Source organism: Salvelinus fontinalis, chromosome 30, assembly GCF_029448725.1.
Source record: "Salvelinus fontinalis isolate EN_2023a chromosome 30, ASM2944872v1, whole genome shotgun sequence".
Classification (NCBI taxonomy): Eukaryota; Metazoa; Chordata; class Actinopteri; order Salmoniformes; family Salmonidae; genus Salvelinus; species Salvelinus fontinalis.
In genome coordinates this window covers 34370456-34389426 of record NC_074694.1, presented here as the reverse complement: position 1 = coordinate 34389426, position 18971 = coordinate 34370456, and the positions used below count along the sequence as shown (strand labels likewise).

At 44.1% G+C, this 18971-nt stretch overlaps 1 pseudogene; it reads left to right on the top strand.

Moving 5' to 3' along the window:
- Positions 1 to 451: 451 nt before the first annotated feature.
- LOC129828515 (melanopsin-A-like) lies at positions 452 to 17431 on the top strand (annotated as a pseudogene).
- Positions 17432 to 18971: the final 1540 nt, after the last annotated feature.

Here is an 18971-nt window from a genome sequence, read left to right as displayed (position 1 = left end):
ACATTCGTGATTAATATACTATGAAGCAGTGGATGGTGTGTATGCCTCCTGAGTCGGATTAAAAGTCCACTCTGAATACCTCTTGTCCGCTGGCTGTGTTTTGGAGCAGCCTCCGCAATAAGCTCAAATGCCCTGGGGGTATGCTGGTGAGTTACCGGGTGTATGTAGTAACACAAACATTTCTGTTGCTTTGGAGCAAGAAGCAGAAGTCCCATATCTGTTGGTGCCATCTTACCAACATTCAGTATCAAAAATAGGCTAAAGTAGAGAAAATCAGAAACGGGGCAAATACTTTTTCACAGCACTGTCTTTCGGAGGGGTTGGGTGAAAAGCGGAAGTCAAATTTTGGTTTGGACCTCATATGCAATTGACCAATAAACGTGATCTTGGCTGGCAGCCCACAAGTCTACGTTTTCACTTTGTTTTCGGCTTTAGCTATCTTTTAGGTATCATGGTGGAAGCCAACCGTCCCTCAGGGGAAAAGAAAATGGTTCCTGCACCCGGGTTCACATGCAGGGCTTCCCTGTCGGGCAACGTCACGCACTCAGCCTGCACGGACTGCCTGGGTTTCGAGCATACACAAGAGGCTGGGGATGACCCAGAGTCCTACAGAGACTCCGCAAGGCAATAGACCTGAACCAACAGCACACACAAGAAAATATTTACCAAATATACGTAACAAAAAAAGTAACACAATAAAATAACAATAACAAGGCTATATACAGGGGGTACCGGTACCGAGTCAATATGCGGGAGTACAGGTTAGTCATGTAATTTGTATATGTAGGTAGGGGTGAAGTGACTATGCTTAGATAATAACAGCAAGTAGCAGCAATGTACAAAACAAATGAAGGAAGGTATCAATGTAACTAGTTCAGTGGCCATTTCATTAATTGTTCAGCAGTCTTATGGCTTGGGGGTAGAAGCTGTTAAGGAGCCTTTTGTTCCTAGACCTGGCGCTCCGGTACCGCTTGCCTTGCCGTAGCAGAGAAAACAGTCTATGACTTGGGTGACTGGAGTCTCTGACAATTTTTTGGGCTTTCCTCTGACACCGCCTAGTATATAGGTCCTGGATGGCAGGAAGCTTGGCCCCAGTGATGTACTGTGCCTTACACACTACCCTCTGTAGCGCCTTACGGTCAGATGCCGAGGAGTTGCCATACCAGGCGGTGATGTAACCTGTCAGGATGCTCTCGATGGTGCAGCTGTAGAGCTTTTTGAGGATCTGGAGACCCATGCCAAATCTTTTCAGTCTCCTGAGGAGGAAAAGGTGTTGTCATGCCTTCTCCACGTCTGTCTTGATGTGTTTGGACAATGATAGTTTGTTGGTGATGTGGACACCTGTCGACCCGCTCCACTACAGCCCTGTCAATTTTAAGGGGGCCCGTTCGCCCCACCTTTTCCTAAAGTCCACGATCAGCTCCTTTGTCTTGCTCACATTGAGGGAGAGGTTGTTGTCCTGGCACCACACTGCCAGGTCTCTGGCCTCTTCCCTATAGGCTGTCTAATCGTTGTTGGTGATTAGGCCTACCATTGTTGCATCGTCAGCAAACTTAATGATGGTGTTGGAGTCGTGTTTGGCCACGCAGTCGTAGGTGAACAGGGAGTACAGGAGGGGACTAAGTACACACCCCTGAGAGGCCCCAGTGTTGAGGATCAGCATGGCAGACGGGCCCGTCAGGAAGTCCAGGATCCAGGTGCAGAGGGAGGTGTTTAGTCACAGGGTCCTTAGCTTAGTTATGAACATCGTGGGCACTATGGTGTTGAACACTGAGCTGTAGTCAATGAATAGCATTCTCACATAGGTGTTTCTTTTGTCCAGGTGTGAAAGGGCAGTGTGAAGTGCGATTGAGATTGCGTCATCTGTGGATTTGTTGAGTCGGTATGCAAATTGGAGTTGGTCTAGGATTTCTGGCATGATGGTGTAGATGTGAGCCATGACCAGCCTTTCAAAGCACTTCATGGCTACCAATGTCCCGGGGCGGCAGGGTAGCCTAGTGGTTAGAGCATTGGACTAGTAACCGAAAGGTTGCAAGTTCAAATCCCCGAGCTGACAAGGTACAAATCTGTCGTTCTGCCCCTGAACAGGCAGTTAACCCACTGTTCCTAGGCCGTCATTGAAAATAAGAATTTGTTCTTAACTGACTTGCCTAGTTAAATAAAGGTAAAAAAAAATAAAAAATGTGAGTGCTACGGTGCAGTAATCATTTAGGCAGGTTACCTTCGCTTCCTTGGACATAGGGAATATGGTGCTGTTTGAAACATATAGGTATGACAGACTCGGTCAGCGAAAGGTTGAAAAAGTCAGTGAAGACACTTGCCAGTTTGTCCGCACATGTTTTGAGTACACGTCCTGGTAATCCGTCTGGCCCCGCGGCTTTGTGAATGTTGACCTGTTTAAATGTCTTGCTCACATCGGCTACCGAGAGCGTTATCACACAGTCGTCCAGAACAGCTGGTGCTCTCGTGCATGCTTCAGTGTTGCTTGCCCCGAAGCGAGCATGAAAGGCATTTAGCTCGTCTGGTAGGCTCGCGTTACTGGGTAGCTCGCGTTTGGGTTTCCCTTTGTAGTCTGTAATAGTTTTCAAGCCCTGCCACATCTGACAGGTGTCAGACCCGGTGTGGTAGGATTTAATCTTAATCCTGTATTTAAACTTTGCTTGTTTGATGGTTCGTCTGAGGGCATAGTGGAATTTCATATAAGTGTCCGGATTAGTGTCCCGCTCCTTGAAAGCGGCAGCTCTAGCCTTCAGCTCGATGCGGATGTTGCCTGTAATCCGTGGCTTCTGGTTGGAATATGTACGTACGGTCACTGTGGGGATGACGTCGTTGATGCACTTATTGATGAAGCCGATGACTGAGGTGGTATACTCCTCAATGCCGCTGGATGAATCCCGGAACAAAACAGTCCAGTAGCATAGCAGCCGCGTCATCTGACCACTTCCGTATTGAGCGAGTCATTGGTACTTCCTTCTTTAGCTTTTGCTTGTAAGCAGGAATCAGGAGGATATAATTATGGTCAGATTTGCCAAATGGAGGACGAGGGAGAGCTTTGTATGTCTCTGTGTGTGGAGTAAAGGTGGTCTAGAGTTTTTTCCCTCTGGTTGCATATGTGACATGCTGGTAGAAATGAGGTAAAACGGATTTAAGTTTGCCTGCATTAAAGTCCCCGGCCGCTAGGAGCGCCGCTTCTGGATGAGCATTTTCTTGTTTGCTTATGGCCTTATAGAGTTGGTTGAGTGCGGTCTTAGTGCCAGCATCGGTTTCTGGTGGTAAATAGACGGCTACGAATAATATAGATGAGAACTCTCTTGATAGATAGTTTGGTCTACAGCTTATCATAAGGTTCTCTACCTCAGGCAAGCAAAACCTTGAGACTTCTTTAAAATTAGACATTGCGCACCAGCTGTTATTGACAAATAGACACACATCCCCACCCCTCGTCTTACCAAACGTAGCTTCTCTGTCCTGCCGGTGCATGGAAAATCCCGCCAGCTCTATATTGTCCATGTTGTCTTTCAGCCACGACTTTCAGCCACGACTTTCAGTCCGGTACCGCTTGCCTTGCCGTAGCAGAGAAAACAGTCTATGACTTGGGTGACTGGAGTCTCTGACAATTTTTTGGGCTTTCCTCTGACACCGCCTAGTATATAGGTCCTGGATGGCAGGAAGCTTGGCCCCAGTGATGTACTGTGCCTTACACACTACCCTCTGTAGCGCCTTACGGTCAGATGCCGAGGAGTTGCCATACCAGGCGGTGATGTAACCTGTCAGGATGCTCTCGATGGTGCAGCTGTAGAGCTTTTTGAGGATCTGGAGACCCATGCCAAATCTTTTCAGTCTCCTGAGGAGGAAAAGGTGTTGTCATGCCTTCTCCACGTCTGTCTTGATGTGTTTGGACAATGATAGTTTGTTGGTGATGTGGACACCTGTCGACCCGCTCCACTACAGCCCTGTCAATTTTAAGGGGGCCCGTTCGCCCCACCTTTTCCTAAAGTCCACGATCAGCTCCTTTGTCTTGCTCACATTGAGGGAGAGGTTGTTGTCCTGGCACCACACTGCCAGGTCTCTGGCCTCTTCCCTATAGGCTGTCTAATCGTTGTTGGTGATTAGGCCTACCATTGTTGCATCGTCAGCAAACTTAATGATGGTGTTGGAGTCGTGTTTGGCCACGCAGTCGTAGGTGAACAGGGAGTACAGGAGGGGACTAAGTACACACCCCTGAGAGGCCCCAGTGTTGAGGATCAGCATGGCAGACGGGCCCGTCAGGAAGTCCAGGATCCAGGTGCAGAGGGAGGTGTTTAGTCACAGGGTCCTTAGCTTAGTTATGAACATCGTGGGCACTATGGTGTTGAACACTGAGCTGTAGTCAATGAATAGCATTCTCACATAGGTGTTTCTTTTGTCCAGGTGTGAAAGGGCAGTGTGAAGTGCGATTGAGATTGCGTCATCTGTGGATTTGTTGAGTCGGTATGCAAATTGGAGTTGGTCTAGGATTTCTGGCATGATGGTGTAGATGTGAGCCATGACCAGCCTTTCAAAGCACTTCATGGCTACCAATGTCCCGGGGCGGCAGGGTAGCCTAGTGGTTAGAGCATTGGACTAGTAACCGAAAGGTTGCAAGTTCAAATCCCCGAGCTGACAAGGTACAAATCTGTCGTTCTGCCCCTGAACAGGCAGTTAACCCACTGTTCCTAGGCCGTCATTGAAAATAAGAATTTGTTCTTAACTGACTTGCCTAGTTAAATAAAGGTAAAAAAAAATAAAAAATGTGAGTGCTACGGTGCAGTAATCATTTAGGCAGGTTACCTTCGCTTCCTTGGACATAGGGAATATGGTGCTGTTTGAAACATATAGGTATGACAGACTCGGTCAGCGAAAGGTTGAAAAAGTCAGTGAAGACACTTGCCAGTTTGTCCGCACATGTTTTGAGTACACGTCCTGGTAATCCGTCTGGCCCCGCGGCTTTGTGAATGTTGACCTGTTTAAATGTCTTGCTCACATCGGCTACCGAGAGCGTTATCACACAGTCGTCCAGAACAGCTGGTGCTCTCGTGCATGCTTCAGTGTTGCTTGCCCCGAAGCGAGCATGAAAGGCATTTAGCTCGTCTGGTAGGCTCGCGTTACTGGGTAGCTCGCGTTTGGGTTTCCCTTTGTAGTCTGTAATAGTTTTCAAGCCCTGCCACATCTGACAGGTGTCAGACCCGGTGTGGTAGGATTTAATCTTAATCCTGTATTTAAACTTTGCTTGTTTGATGGTTCGTCTGAGGGCATAGTGGAATTTCATATAAGTGTCCGGATTAGTGTCCCGCTCCTTGAAAGCGGCAGCTCTAGCCTTCAGCTCGATGCGGATGTTGCCTGTAATCCGTGGCTTCTGGTTGGAATATGTACGTACGGTCACTGTGGGGATGACGTCGTTGATGCACTTATTGATGAAGCCGATGACTGAGGTGGTATACTCCTCAATGCCGCTGGATGAATCCCGGAACAAAACAGTCCAGTAGCATAGCAGCCGCGTCATCTGACCACTTCCGTATTGAGCGAGTCATTGGTACTTCCTTCTTTAGCTTTTGCTTGTAAGCAGGAATCAGGAGGATATAATTATGGTCAGATTTGCCAAATGGAGGACGAGGGAGAGCTTTGTATGTCTCTGTGTGTGGAGTAAAGGTGGTCTAGAGTTTTTTCCCTCTGGTTGCATATGTGACATGCTGGTAGAAATGAGGTAAAACGGATTTAAGTTTGCCTGCATTAAAGTCCCCGGCCGCTAGGAGCGCCGCTTCTGGATGAGCATTTTCTTGTTTGCTTATGGCCTTATAGAGTTGGTTGAGTGCGGTCTTAGTGCCAGCATCGGTTTCTGGTGGTAAATAGACGGCTACGAATAATATAGATGAGAACTCTCTTGATAGATAGTTTGGTCTACAGCTTATCATAAGGTTCTCTACCTCAGGCAAGCAAAACCTTGAGACTTCTTTAAAATTAGACATTGCGCACCAGCTGTTATTGACAAATAGACACACATCCCCACCCCTCGTCTTACCAAACGTAGCTTCTCTGTCCTGCCGGTGCATGGAAAATCCCGCCAGCTCTATATTGTCCATGTTGTCTTTCAGCCACGACTCAGTGAAACATCCGATATTACAGTTTTTAATGTCCCGTTGGAAGGATGATTTTGATCGTAGGTCATCGATTTTATTTTCCAATGATTGCACGTTGGCCAATAGAATGGATGGAAGTGGGAGATTATTCGCTCCCCTACAAACTCCTAGAAGGCAGCCCGACCTCGTCCCCTTTTTCACCATCTTTTCTTCACGCAAATGATGGGGTTCCCGAGAAATCAGTATATCCTTCACGCAGTGGTGTAAAGTACTTAAGTAAAAATACTTTCAAGTACTACTTAAGTCGTTTTTTTTTGTATCTGTACTTTACGTTATTATTATTTTTTTGACTTTTACTTCATTCCTAATGAAAAGGATGTACTTTTTACTCCATACATTTTCCCTGACACCCAAAAGCACTTGTTACATTTCAAATGCTTAGCAGGACAGGAAAATGGTCAAATTCACGCACTTATCAAGAGATCATCCCTGGTAATCTACTGCCTCTGATCTGGCAGACTCACTAAACACAAATGCTTTGTTTGTAAATGATGTCTGATTGTTGGAGTGTGCCCCTGGTTATCCGTAAAAAAAAAAAAAAAAAAATGGCGCCGTCTGGTTTGCTTAATATAAGGAATTTGAAATGATTTATACTTTTACGTTTGCCATGTAATATTTTAAATTTGATATAATTGCCTTAATGTTGCTGGATCCAAGGAAGAGTGGCAGCAGCTAATGGGGATCCTTAATAAATACAAATATGCGTTCGCTCTCAAGGAAGTCTGAGGGAGTCCACTCTACCTCCGAGTGCCCTCCATACCACAGCTTTCCCCTCCACTTTTATTTTTCAGCTGAGGCAGGGAGATTTGCTGTCACCAGTTTCCAGTGTCACTACAATGTCTCTTTAAATAAAACATCTCTGTAGCAACCAGGCGTCTTGCCAATGGCACAGAGCAAAAATACTATGAAAGAGCAACTCACTCTGCCACCACTAGTGGGAGCCCATGCTCCACTGGTGAGCAAGAGTCAGCCTCCCCCGTGGGCTGCTCGCTAAGAGAGTAGACAACTGGTGCTCAATCTCGCCTGGGGTCCCATCAACAGTTACCAAGGGCTACAGACTGCACCCCATTCTGTACCTTAGGGTCTATCGGAGGAAGTTAACTTTTGCGTGCTCACGCCGAACGTACTGTCCCATTCTATTCGTCCGGGCAACTGGTTCAAGTCATTTATCAGAAATTGACAAAGAGAAAAAAAGAGAATAATGTAAATGTGCATGTACGATTACTAATCCCCTTCTCATTCCTCCCTCTCCTTCCCTCTTTCTCTCCCCATCCCTGTCTCCTCTACCTCCACTCTCCTCACAATCTCTTTCCCCTCCTCTCTCTCCTCCACCCTTCTCTCACCCCCGTACCTCCCTCCCTCTCTCTCTCTAGGAGTAAGAGTTTGCGTACTCCGGCCAACATGTTCATTATTAACCTGGCGTTAACAGGCTTCCTGATGTGTGTGACTCAGACCCCCATCTTCTTCATCAACAGCATGCACAACCGGTGGATCTTTGGAGAAAAAGGTAACCATAGAAATAGGATTATGAAGGTAACACCTTAGGAGAGAAGGGCAAATTACTTATTAGAGGTTTAATGTCAACTAATGAAGTCCATCTATTCGTGGAGTTTCGACCATTACTTTGTTTGGAGCCCTCTCTCTCTATCTTTATCAATCTTTATTTTTCTCTCTTTCTCTTTCCCTTTCTCTGGGGATGACAGTGTATTGATGCTAAATAACAGGCCTCTCTACTCTTCCTTCTGAATTAAATCACTAATCAGTTGTATTGTGTTTCTTTGATGAACGTCATGCTATAAGCCGACTAGAAGAGGCATTGTTTTCCTCGGACATCATTGGATGCATGATGGAACATAAGAGTAAGTACTGCAATTTTTCACAATGCTGGATGCTCCTTGTCTGAAGACTCATACTGTCTATCTATGCAGTCTGAGACTACCATCGTAGAAGTTGTAAAAACAAATTATCAGCGATTGAATCGTCTCAAATCATCACTAAGCTCGAGGCCTCGGTTCTGAACCCCACCCTATGCAACTGGGTTCTGGACTTCCTGACGGGCTGATCCCAGGTGGTGAAGGTAGGCAACAACACCTCAACCGCGTGGATCCTCAACACGGGGGGCCCCACAGGGGTGTGTGCTCAGCCCCCTCCTGTACTCCCTGTTCACCCATGTATGTCCCCAACTCAATCATCATGTTTCATGTTGACACAACAGTGGTAGGCCTGATTACCAAATACGACAATAGAGCCTACAGGGAGGAGGTGAGATCCCTGGTGGAGTGGTGCCAGGAAAATAACATCAACAAAATGAAGGAGCTGATCGTGGATTTCAGGAAATAGTAGAGAGCCATCCACATCGGCAGCTGATGACCTGAAATTGTTCATTCACGCAGACAGTTTCGTCAAGAATACTCAACAGCGCCTCTTCAACCTCAGGAGGCTGATGAAATTTGGCTTGCCACTAAGACCCTCATGAACTTCTACAGATTGAGAGTATCCTGTCGGGCGGTATCATCGCCTGGTATGGCAATTGCACCGTCTGCAACCGCAGGGTTCCCCAGAGGGTGGTGCGGTCAGCCCAATGCGTCACCGGGGTCACACTGCATGTCCTCCAGGACATCTACAGCACCAGGGGTCACAGAAAGGCCAAGAAGATCATCAAGGACCACGATTTAGCCGATAACATTTTTGAGTTTACCACAACAGCCACGGGGTTCATCAATAAGTGCATAGACGATGTCGTCCCCACAGTGACTGCAAGAATGTATCCCAACCAAAAACCATGGATCACAGGCAACATCCGTGCTGGGCTAAAGACTAGAGCTACCGCTTACTAATGAATGGGACACGGACATGGACGCATTAAAAGAAATCCCGCTACAACCTGCCTCTAATAATCAGCTGCCTCTAATTGGGAACCATACCAAGCGCACCAACATAGAAATAGGAAAACTAGAACACCCCCCTAGTCACGCCCTGACCTACAACACCATAGAGAACCAAGGGCTCTCTATGGTCAGGGCGTGACAAAAGGAGGAAGGAAGAATCATAAAACACCGGCTACAACACTCATCATATGTGGCAGGGCTTGCAGACGATAACGGATTACAAAGGGAAACCCAGCCATGAGCTGTCCAGCGAAGCAGAACTCCCAAATGACTATTTTTCACTGACTACCCACACTTACTAGACTTTATATACACACCATATACACAGTCACTCACACACACTACACTGTTACTCCCACACAAATTCCTCACACATTCAAACACTACGTACGCGCACACACATAACACACACACGCATACCGACACAACCCAACACAAACATAGATGCACACACACTTATCATTTGCTGATGCTTCTCTGTTCTTTAATTTAGTCTTATTATCCATCCGGATGCCTAATCACTTTACCCTGCCTTCATGTACATCTACTTCATGTACCTCATACCGCTTCACATTGATCTTGTATTCGTCTTGTGTTAGTTACTATTTTTTCGTAAGCAAGCATTTCACTGTAAAGTCTACACCAGTTGTTTTCGGCACGTGATAAATCATTTTTATTTATTTTATTTTATTTGTGTTAGTACCTCTAGGGCAATTTAGACTGCTGACTGTGGAAATGTTTACTGAAAAGCGTGTTTGTTTTCTTCAATCGTGTTTCATAATTCTGTTCCATTTCATATTTGTATTTACAGTTTTTTTTACAATCACTTTGACACTAATTTCAGAACCTTGATGTCCTTTTTCAAAACTCTAGACACAAAAAATGCAAATGTTTCAATTGCTTGGATACAGTACACATTAAGCTAAGATCATTTGTTCATTGAACTAAAATCACCTGTTCAAAATGACACAACTTAACATCAAAGTATTACCATTTCAAAATGCAATTCACACATTACATCTGAGATGACTGTCTATTCATGTCATTACAATGATCTCACTATCAATTGATACAACTGCTCAAAATGATAAGTAACTGTTGCAATACTCTTAATGCATAGTTTTATGGAAACTGACTAACAATATTCTATGTTTAGATCATGAAAGTTCCAGGATAACAAGATCCATTGACACCAATTACCGTGGAACATGAACCAATTGGACTACATTATCTATGGATCTAATATTTCATCATCATTCTTTATCAGACACTGTTTCTATGGTCCCATGTACCACTTTTCCAGACCATGTTTTCAGATTTGACATTACTGTACACTTTATTAGGTACACCTAATCTGCCACTGGGTAGGAACCCCTTTTGCCTCCACAACAGCCTGAATTATTCACGGTGTTGTACGTTAAGAGATGCCCTTCTGCACACCACTGTTTTAAACAGCTGTTATTTGAGCATTTGTGGCCTTTCTGTTAGCTTGAATGAGTCTGGACATTCTCTTCTGACCTGTCTCATTAACCAGGTGTTTTTGCCCATAGAACTGCTCACTGAATGTGTTTTGTTTATCGCACAATCCTCCGTAAACTCTAGAGACTGTAGTGTGTAAAAATCCCAGGAGGCCAGCTGTTGCTGAGATGCTGGAACCACCATGTGTGGCACCAACAATCATACCACGGTCAAAGTTAATTTGATTACACATCTTGCCCGTTCTAATGTTTGGTCGAACAACAACAAAAGCTCTCTACTCTTTATACTTTATGTATTGAGTTGCAGGCAGCAACATGATTCGCTGTTTGAAGGAGCAGGTTATTTGCATTAACATGCAGGTGTACCTAATAAAGTGGAGTGTAGAGTGTATGTATGCCTGCCCTTGTATTTGCTTTTCCAATACTGACAACTCGTTACTGATTGATTTCACATTGTGGTCCGAGTATATAGTGAAATGAGTGGTATCCACCTACAACAACATAGCGATAACATGGAGCCGGCTGGTGATCCAGGTCACAATAGAGGTCAAGCAGTGGGAGGAGGAAGACGTGGTGGTCAAAGGAATGGCAGGGGACAAGCACCCCTTCTGAGAGGTGGTCGTGGGCCACGTTTGAGAGGCGTGGGGGAACGTGGTAGAGGGCAAGGACACGGACCAAGACAGCGGCAGCAACAGCAAAGAGTATCCAATGGAATCCGAGCAGTAGTTGTAGACCGTGTCCTAAATCATGGCATGACAATGACTGAGGCAGCTACGATAATTCAACCAAACCTCAGAAGATCAACCGTTGCCTCAATCATCAGAACTTTCCACAATGAGAACCAGTAACTCTTCAGCATGCACTAAACATTAGGCTACTCTCAATTGTCAAAGGACTGTATACTGCATGCCAATGTGTACCACAGAGTAGGTGATGTTACTAAAATGTGTTCTTACTGTCATTTTCCCTGCAGAATTGAGACTAGGCCAAATAGGGGAGGCAGAGGCAAAATTCTGACTGACCAACAAGAGTGGGCTGCGGTCAATTTGGTTCGGGCCAGAAATGATATTCGCTTAATAGAAATTCGGCAGCACATCTTGGACAATGACGACATGTTCAACAATGTGGAAGCCATAGGTTTGCCGACTATTGCACGTTTGCTGAAAAGGCGACAGGTGTCTCAAAAACAGCTGTACCTTGTGCCTTTTGAAAGAAACGCAGACTGAGGACTGAGTATGTTCAGTTTCAAGATGCCTGTTGTGAAAAATTCCCCCAAAATTCTACATCATTGTAATCAGTCATTTTTTCCCCAAAATGTCTTTTTAGAGGGTGATGGAGCTAGATGCTGACAAAAACCATCACAAATTCCTATTTTTGGATGAGGCAGGCTTCAACCTGGCCAAGACAAGGAGGAGAGGTCGGAATTTCATTGGCCAGCGGGCAACCATCCAAGTACCTGGACAATGTGGGGCAAACATCACCATGTGTGCGGCTATATCGGAGGATGGTGTGGTGGGACGCATAACTCGTATTGGATCATATAATGCTGCTCTCCTTGTAACCTTCCTTGATGAGCTAAATCAGGTCTGTAGAGCTGATGGCGTGACCTATGTCATTGTGTGGGATAATGTCAGGTTCCACCATGCAAGCATGGTTTCAGGCCCATCCACAATTTACCACCCTGTACTTAGCCCCATACTCTCCTTTCCTTAACCCAATTGAGGATTTTTTATCCACATGGAGGTGGAAGGTATACGATAGGCGCCCTCATGAACAAGAAAACCCTTCTCCAGGCCATGGATGACACATGCAATGACATCACAGCAGACCAGTGTCAGGCCTGGATTCGCCATGCCCGAAGATTCTTCCCAAGATGTTTGGCTAATGAAAACATCCATTGTGATGTGGATGAGAACCTGTGGCCAAATCCACAAGACAGGGTTGATGTAAATATAGAAGTACAGTAATCAAACCTTTGTTTTGCTTTTTACAGTAAGCCAGGAGAGGAACACTGCAGTTGACAGTTTACTGTATTTTTTTTCTTTTTTGTAGCTAATTATTTTTGATTTGATTCAAAGAAACCTATAGTGTGATTTTATTGTATTTCATCAATACATTTCAGATTTTGTTCAATGATTCCTGTGTCTGTAGTATTTTCTCTACTAGTCCTTTTACGTATTTATGTGTAGTACCATAATGAAACATGCATCACATTTTCTACTACAATATTTAATGATAGTACGAACAACTACACAGTGAAACTATCGGTATCTTGTGTGTGGGTGATCTAAATTAATGTGGTATTTCATGATAAATTAGTTATTTGAACCAATGATTCTGCAAGTGCAAGGTTTCTTTAAAAATATGAATGCACAATGGGAATGTTTTGAACATTGGACAGCCTGTGATGACCGTTTTGAGTTTTGAAAAATGACCACAAGGTTCTGAAATTAGTGCCGAAGTGGTTGTAAAAAAACGTGCATCTTTGTGATTACAGGGCTCCTTTGGAAAAGATACCTTGGTCTCAACATGACTTCCTGTCAAAATAAAGTTCAATAAATTACCCAGTTCTCATTTAGGATTGCACATTCAGCAAATCACCAGCAGAGGAAGTTCCCTTTGAATCCATTCACTGTGTTGGTGGTGCTCATAAAAATGGACCACAACTTCAAAAGTAGCAGAGCCCAATCTGGAAATTGTATGTACTTGTAGAGTATAGTATATATGTTGAGATATTTAAACACACGTACATTCCCATGATGCTGGATGCTGTGCTGACAGATTATTGTGAATACAAGGGGGTGAGATGTAGACGGCTATAACACATCTCTCTTTGCCCTGTTACAGCTCTGTGTGAGTGCATGCATGTGTGTGTGTTTGTGCTGTCCTCATGCATTATGACTATGATAGAGGGATGTTTCTGGGGTAGGCAACAGGTCACCTTGATCAACTGTTACTGTACTGAGCCCTGTTATTACTGGGCTCCCGAGTGGCTCAGTGGTCAAAGGCGCTACATCTCAGTGCTTGATGTGTCACTACAGACACCCTGGTTTGATTCCAGGCTGTATCACAACCGGCCGCGATTGGGAGTCCCATAGGATGGCGTACAATTGGCCCAGCGTTCGTCCGGGTTTGGCCGGTGTAGGCCGTCATTGTAAATAAGATGTTGTTCTTAACCGACTTGCCTAAAGTTTCAATGAAAAAAAGATAGAATATTGTCCAGTCCGAGATGGCTACAAGGCCCTCACTTCAGCGAATCATATCATGCCTCCATTGTGTTCCTCCCTGCCTCTAGGCAGAAATTAAAGCAGGAAGCACTGACGGTAAGGTTTGTGTAACCTTGGTCTGAACAATTGGAATCCATGCTACGAGATTGTTTTGAGCAAGTGGACTGGGATATGTTCCGGGTCGCCTCTGGGAATAACATTGACAACTATACTGTCACTGGTTTCATCAGGAAGTGCGTAGGGCCCTCTAAAGCCTTGTTCACACTGTAAGCCTAAATGCTCAAATCAGTTTTGTTTTTTAAATCCGTTTTGGAATACTGACTGTCCAAACAGCAAGTTCAAAGTGATTGCTGACATGGCTACATTAGTTGTCATATTAACGACAGGTGTGTGCACGGTGGTGTAAGCTGATTGGTGATGGTGTTTGTTGGTTCCTATCACACAGAAGTTATGTAGCAAGGTAAGGTGATAACAATTCCTGCCATGAACGTTTCCCAGTTGCGGCGCGATCTGCGTAAGAGATAGAACTGACTTCTATTTTAGCCCTTGGCAACGCAGACGCTCGCGAGCAGTGTGGGTGCAATAATTGAATAATATAGATTTCAAAATGTATTTTGCAACGCAATGCCCACGTGACGTGAGCTGTGTAGTCAGCCTGTCAGGCGACGCAGTAGCTATATATGAATGTTCTTCATATGGATTTACTTCACTAGCTAGCCAAACTTGTATAGTTAGCGAGGAGCTGCTACTTGCTAGCTATCTACACTCTTACTGTAGAGCCGCCATGCACGTCTCCAGAAACAACGAGGTGTCCCAGCTGTGTCGACATTTCATCTATCCACGTCCTCCACTCATCAGAATATAGCTCTTTTCTTACTCACCGTTTCACTGGCGTCAGCCCATCCAACATCTCCCAACAGTTGTAGTGCATTGCAGACCGCAGTAAGCCACAGTAGCAAAATGTTGAAAACAGGAAGTAAGGAGCCCACACGTGTTAGCTCTAACATGTTTGTAGGTAGGAGGTTCCAAATGAACTAAAGCCAGCTCTATAACTGACACGTAATTCAGAAAGAACTTACACGCTAAATTCCCACTTTGGATTTCCCACTTCAAGCCCAAATATATCTATCATACTTTGACCAAAATGATGACTTATTGACTTAAATTGTTGTGCAACATCATGGGTAAGCTCTGGGCATCGTGTTCCAGTTGAAAAAATTTTTTTTAGCTGGTGTGGGCATTTAACTTCAATGATTTTACTGAGTTCCAGTTCATAAAAGGAAATCAGTAAATTTAAATTAATTAGGCCATAATCTATGGATTTCACATGACTGTGAATACAGATATGACTATGTTGGTCACAGATACCTTAAAAAAAAGTTAGGCGAGTGGATCAGAAATGTAATCACCATTTGCCTCATGCAGCGCAACACATGTCATTCGCATAGAGTTGATCAGGCTATTGATTGGGAACTGGAACACGCTGTCGTACACGTCGATCCAATTTATCTCTCTCTCTATCCCTCTTTCTCTCCCCCTATCTCCACCCCCCCTGTCTTTTTTTCACCTCCCCCCAGCGTGTGAGCTGTATGCATTGTGTGGAGCATTGTTTGGGGTGACCAGTATGATGACTCTGCTGGTGATAGCCGTGGACCGCTACTTTGTCATTACGCGGCCGCTGGCGTCCATGGGTGTGATGTCACGACGTAGGGCCCTCTACGTCATGGCTGCTGCCTGGCTCTAGTCTTTGGCCTGGTCTCTACCGCCCTTCTTTGGCTGGAGTGAGTACGCACACAAGACAGATACACACACATGCACGCGCACACGCGCCCGAGATGTGCACACAAACACACGCACAATCGCTCTGAGGGATAGACAACGTATCAGTGTGTGTATATCTAAGTGTGTGTGTGTGTGACCTGTCAGGTGCGTATGACCCAGAGGGTTTGATGACGTCGTGTTCGTGGGACTACATGACATTCACGCCATCCGCCCGCTCTTACACCATGTTGCTATTCATCTTCGTCTTCTTCATCCCCCTCTTCATCATCATCTACTGTTATGTATGCATCTTCACTGCTATACGCAGCGCCACACGGTCAGCACACACACACACACACACACACGGCTACTCAGTGTATTAGTGTTGATGTTGATGCTCTTGTATGTTATTGATTGATCCATACTTTCCGCTGATACTTTCTTTTCACCGATGACCACTGTCAGTAATGGTCATTATGTAAATGTGTGTGTTTGTCTGTGTTGCAGGGCTGCACGTAAGATAAACGAGGGCACCGGGGACTCATTGACGCGCATGCATAAGATGAGGAGTGAGTGGCAGACGGCCAAGATCGCTCTCATTGTCATTGTCTCCCATTGCTCTATGTCATCTCCTGGGCCCCATACTCCTGTGCCGCTCTTACCACCTTCGCAGGGTAGGGTGGTGTTTGTGTCTGATCATAGTACCCCCCCCCCCCTCCCCCTCTCAACTGTATGGATGTGCCACCTGAGGGACAGTGATACTGTGTAAGAAATTCAGCTCTGTTTTCACCTAGTGTTCTCTGAGTTCATCTATATAGTGTCACTATATAGAACACTACATTGAAGCTGGTCCCATCAGATGACGTGGCACACGTTAGCCCTATGCTACCATCACCAGATGCCAGTGATTATTTTCTGTCACAACTTAGTCCAACAATTGCAAATGAGAGTTTCTATTGGACAAATTCAGGTATGTTTTCCCCGTTTGGTTCTGTTTGCTTCTATTTAAGAAACGTTTTTCAACGGAATCGGCAGAACGAATACACCCCCAATCACACGCAAACAACTATGAAATAACACATATGGAATCAGTTAAGAACAAATTCTTATTTACAAGGACAGCCTACTCCCCCATCCCCAACAGGGATTTGAACCCCGGTCTCCCACTTTCCCCGCATTCTGTAGTACAGACGTGGCCTGCTCTCCCTTATGTAAGGAATTAGGCACTTTCCCATTTTTGCTACAGAATGTATTGTAGACTGCACAGTTGCCTAATAAACAAGTAAACACATCTTGTTAATAAAATGATAAAAAACACTCTTTCAAAATGCAGATGTTGATTTAGTTATGGATCCTATATTTGCTCACATTGTATATAGACTTATTTTGTTTGTTTTACTCCATGTGTAACTCTGTGTTGTTATATGTGTCGAACTGCTTTGCTTTATCTTGGCCAGGTCGCAGTTGTTGTTCTCAACTAGCCTACCTTGTTAAATAAAGGTGAAATAAAAAAAAAAAATATATATATTTGTTTCCACTAGTTACCACAGCCACAAAGTCAAAATGGTCTATATCATAAAAATGTATAAAAAATATTTTGCTTTTTGGTCTTAATTTAAGGTTAGGGTTAGGCATAAGGTTAGCAGTGTGGTTAATGTTAGGGTTAAGGTTAGGGTTAGGTTTAAAATCACATTTTAAGAAGATATATTTTAGAAATAGCCGGAGTTTATGACGTTGTGGCTATGGTAACTAGTGACGATCTTTTATATTCTTATGAAAGGGTTCATTGTTAATTTTTAATAGGCTAAAGTCACTCGATGAAGACATGCTGCTATAGCAACTCTGTGCTTTTGTTTTGAAGCTAAAATGTAATGAGTTTAGCATACAGACAAGAAAATAAACCCTTAAATTGTCTGCACATACATGCTTGTGAATTGTTGCATCATTCAGTGTAATATGGTTTGGTTGCATTATTCAATAGTGTAATATGTTTTGGAAAAAAGTTTCTGTCAATGTTAATAGTTTGTGCTTACTGGCTAGTGGCTACTCTGATATTTACGGTCACCTTGAGCTGCGAACCAAGAATGTCGCATTGTCAGCCACAATGAAAGGTAAAGCAAGGATGTGAATTAAAATGTAGAATTCTCTTTAACCTTTCTAGCGCAGGCGTTCCGCTAGCGGAACCCCTCGACAACATTCCGCTGAAAAGGCAGCGCGGGAAATTCAAAAATATCTTTGGGAAATATGTAACTATCACACATTAACAAGTCCAATACAGCAAATGAAGGATAAACATCTTGTTAATCTACCCATCGTGTCCGATTTCAAAAAGGCTTTACAGCGAAAGCACAACATATGATTATGTTAGTTCAGAGCCAAGTAAAAAAAAACACACAGCCATTTTTCAGCCAAAGATAGGAGTCACAAAAAGCAGAAATATAGATAAAATGAATCACTAACCTTTGATGATCTCCATCAGATGACACTCATAGGACATCATATTACACAATACATGTATGTTTTGTTCGATAATGTGCATATTTATATCCCAAAATCTCAGTTTACATTGGCGCATTACGTGCATTGGCGCATTATGTTTTGATTCCAAAACATCCGGCTGATCTTGCAGATAGCCACAGAAATCCCAGAAATACTCATAATAAACTTTGCTGAAATATACAACTGTTATTCACAGAATTAAAGATAGACTTTAACCGCTGTGTCAGATTTCAAAAAAACTTTACGGAAAAAGCACAATCTGAGTACGGCGCTCAGAGCCCAATCCAGCCAAAGAAATTTCCGCCATGTTGGAGTCAACAGAAGTTAGAAATAACATGATAAATATTCACTTACCTTTGATGATCTTCATCAGAATGCACTCCCAGGAATCCCAGTTTGACAATAAATGACTGATTTGTTCCATAAAGTTCCATAAAGTCCATTATTTATGTCCAAATAGCCACTAGTTGTTTGCGTTTTCAGCCCAGTAATCCATCTTCATGAGCACTAGGTCCAGACAAAAATTAGAAAAGTTCCGTTACAGGTCGTAGAAACATATCAAACGATGTATGGAATCAATCTTTAGGATGTTCTTAACATAAATCATCAATAATATTCCAACCGGAGAATTTCATCGTCTGTAGCAAAGCACTGGAATGAGAGGTAACTGTCGGGAGCGCGCGTCACGAGCCTAAAACACTCTGCCAGACCACTGACTCAAACAGGTCTCATGAGCCCTTCCTTTATAGCAGAAGTCTGAAACAAGTTTCTAAAGATGGTTGACATCTAGTGGAAGCCTTTTGGAAGTGCAACTTAACCCCATAGACACTGTGTATTCGGTAGGCCAAGCTTTGAAAAACTACAAACCTCAGATTTCCCACTTCCTGGTTGGATTTTTCTAAGGGTTTTGCCTGCCATATGAGTTATGTTATACTCACAGACATCATTCAAACAGTTTTAGAA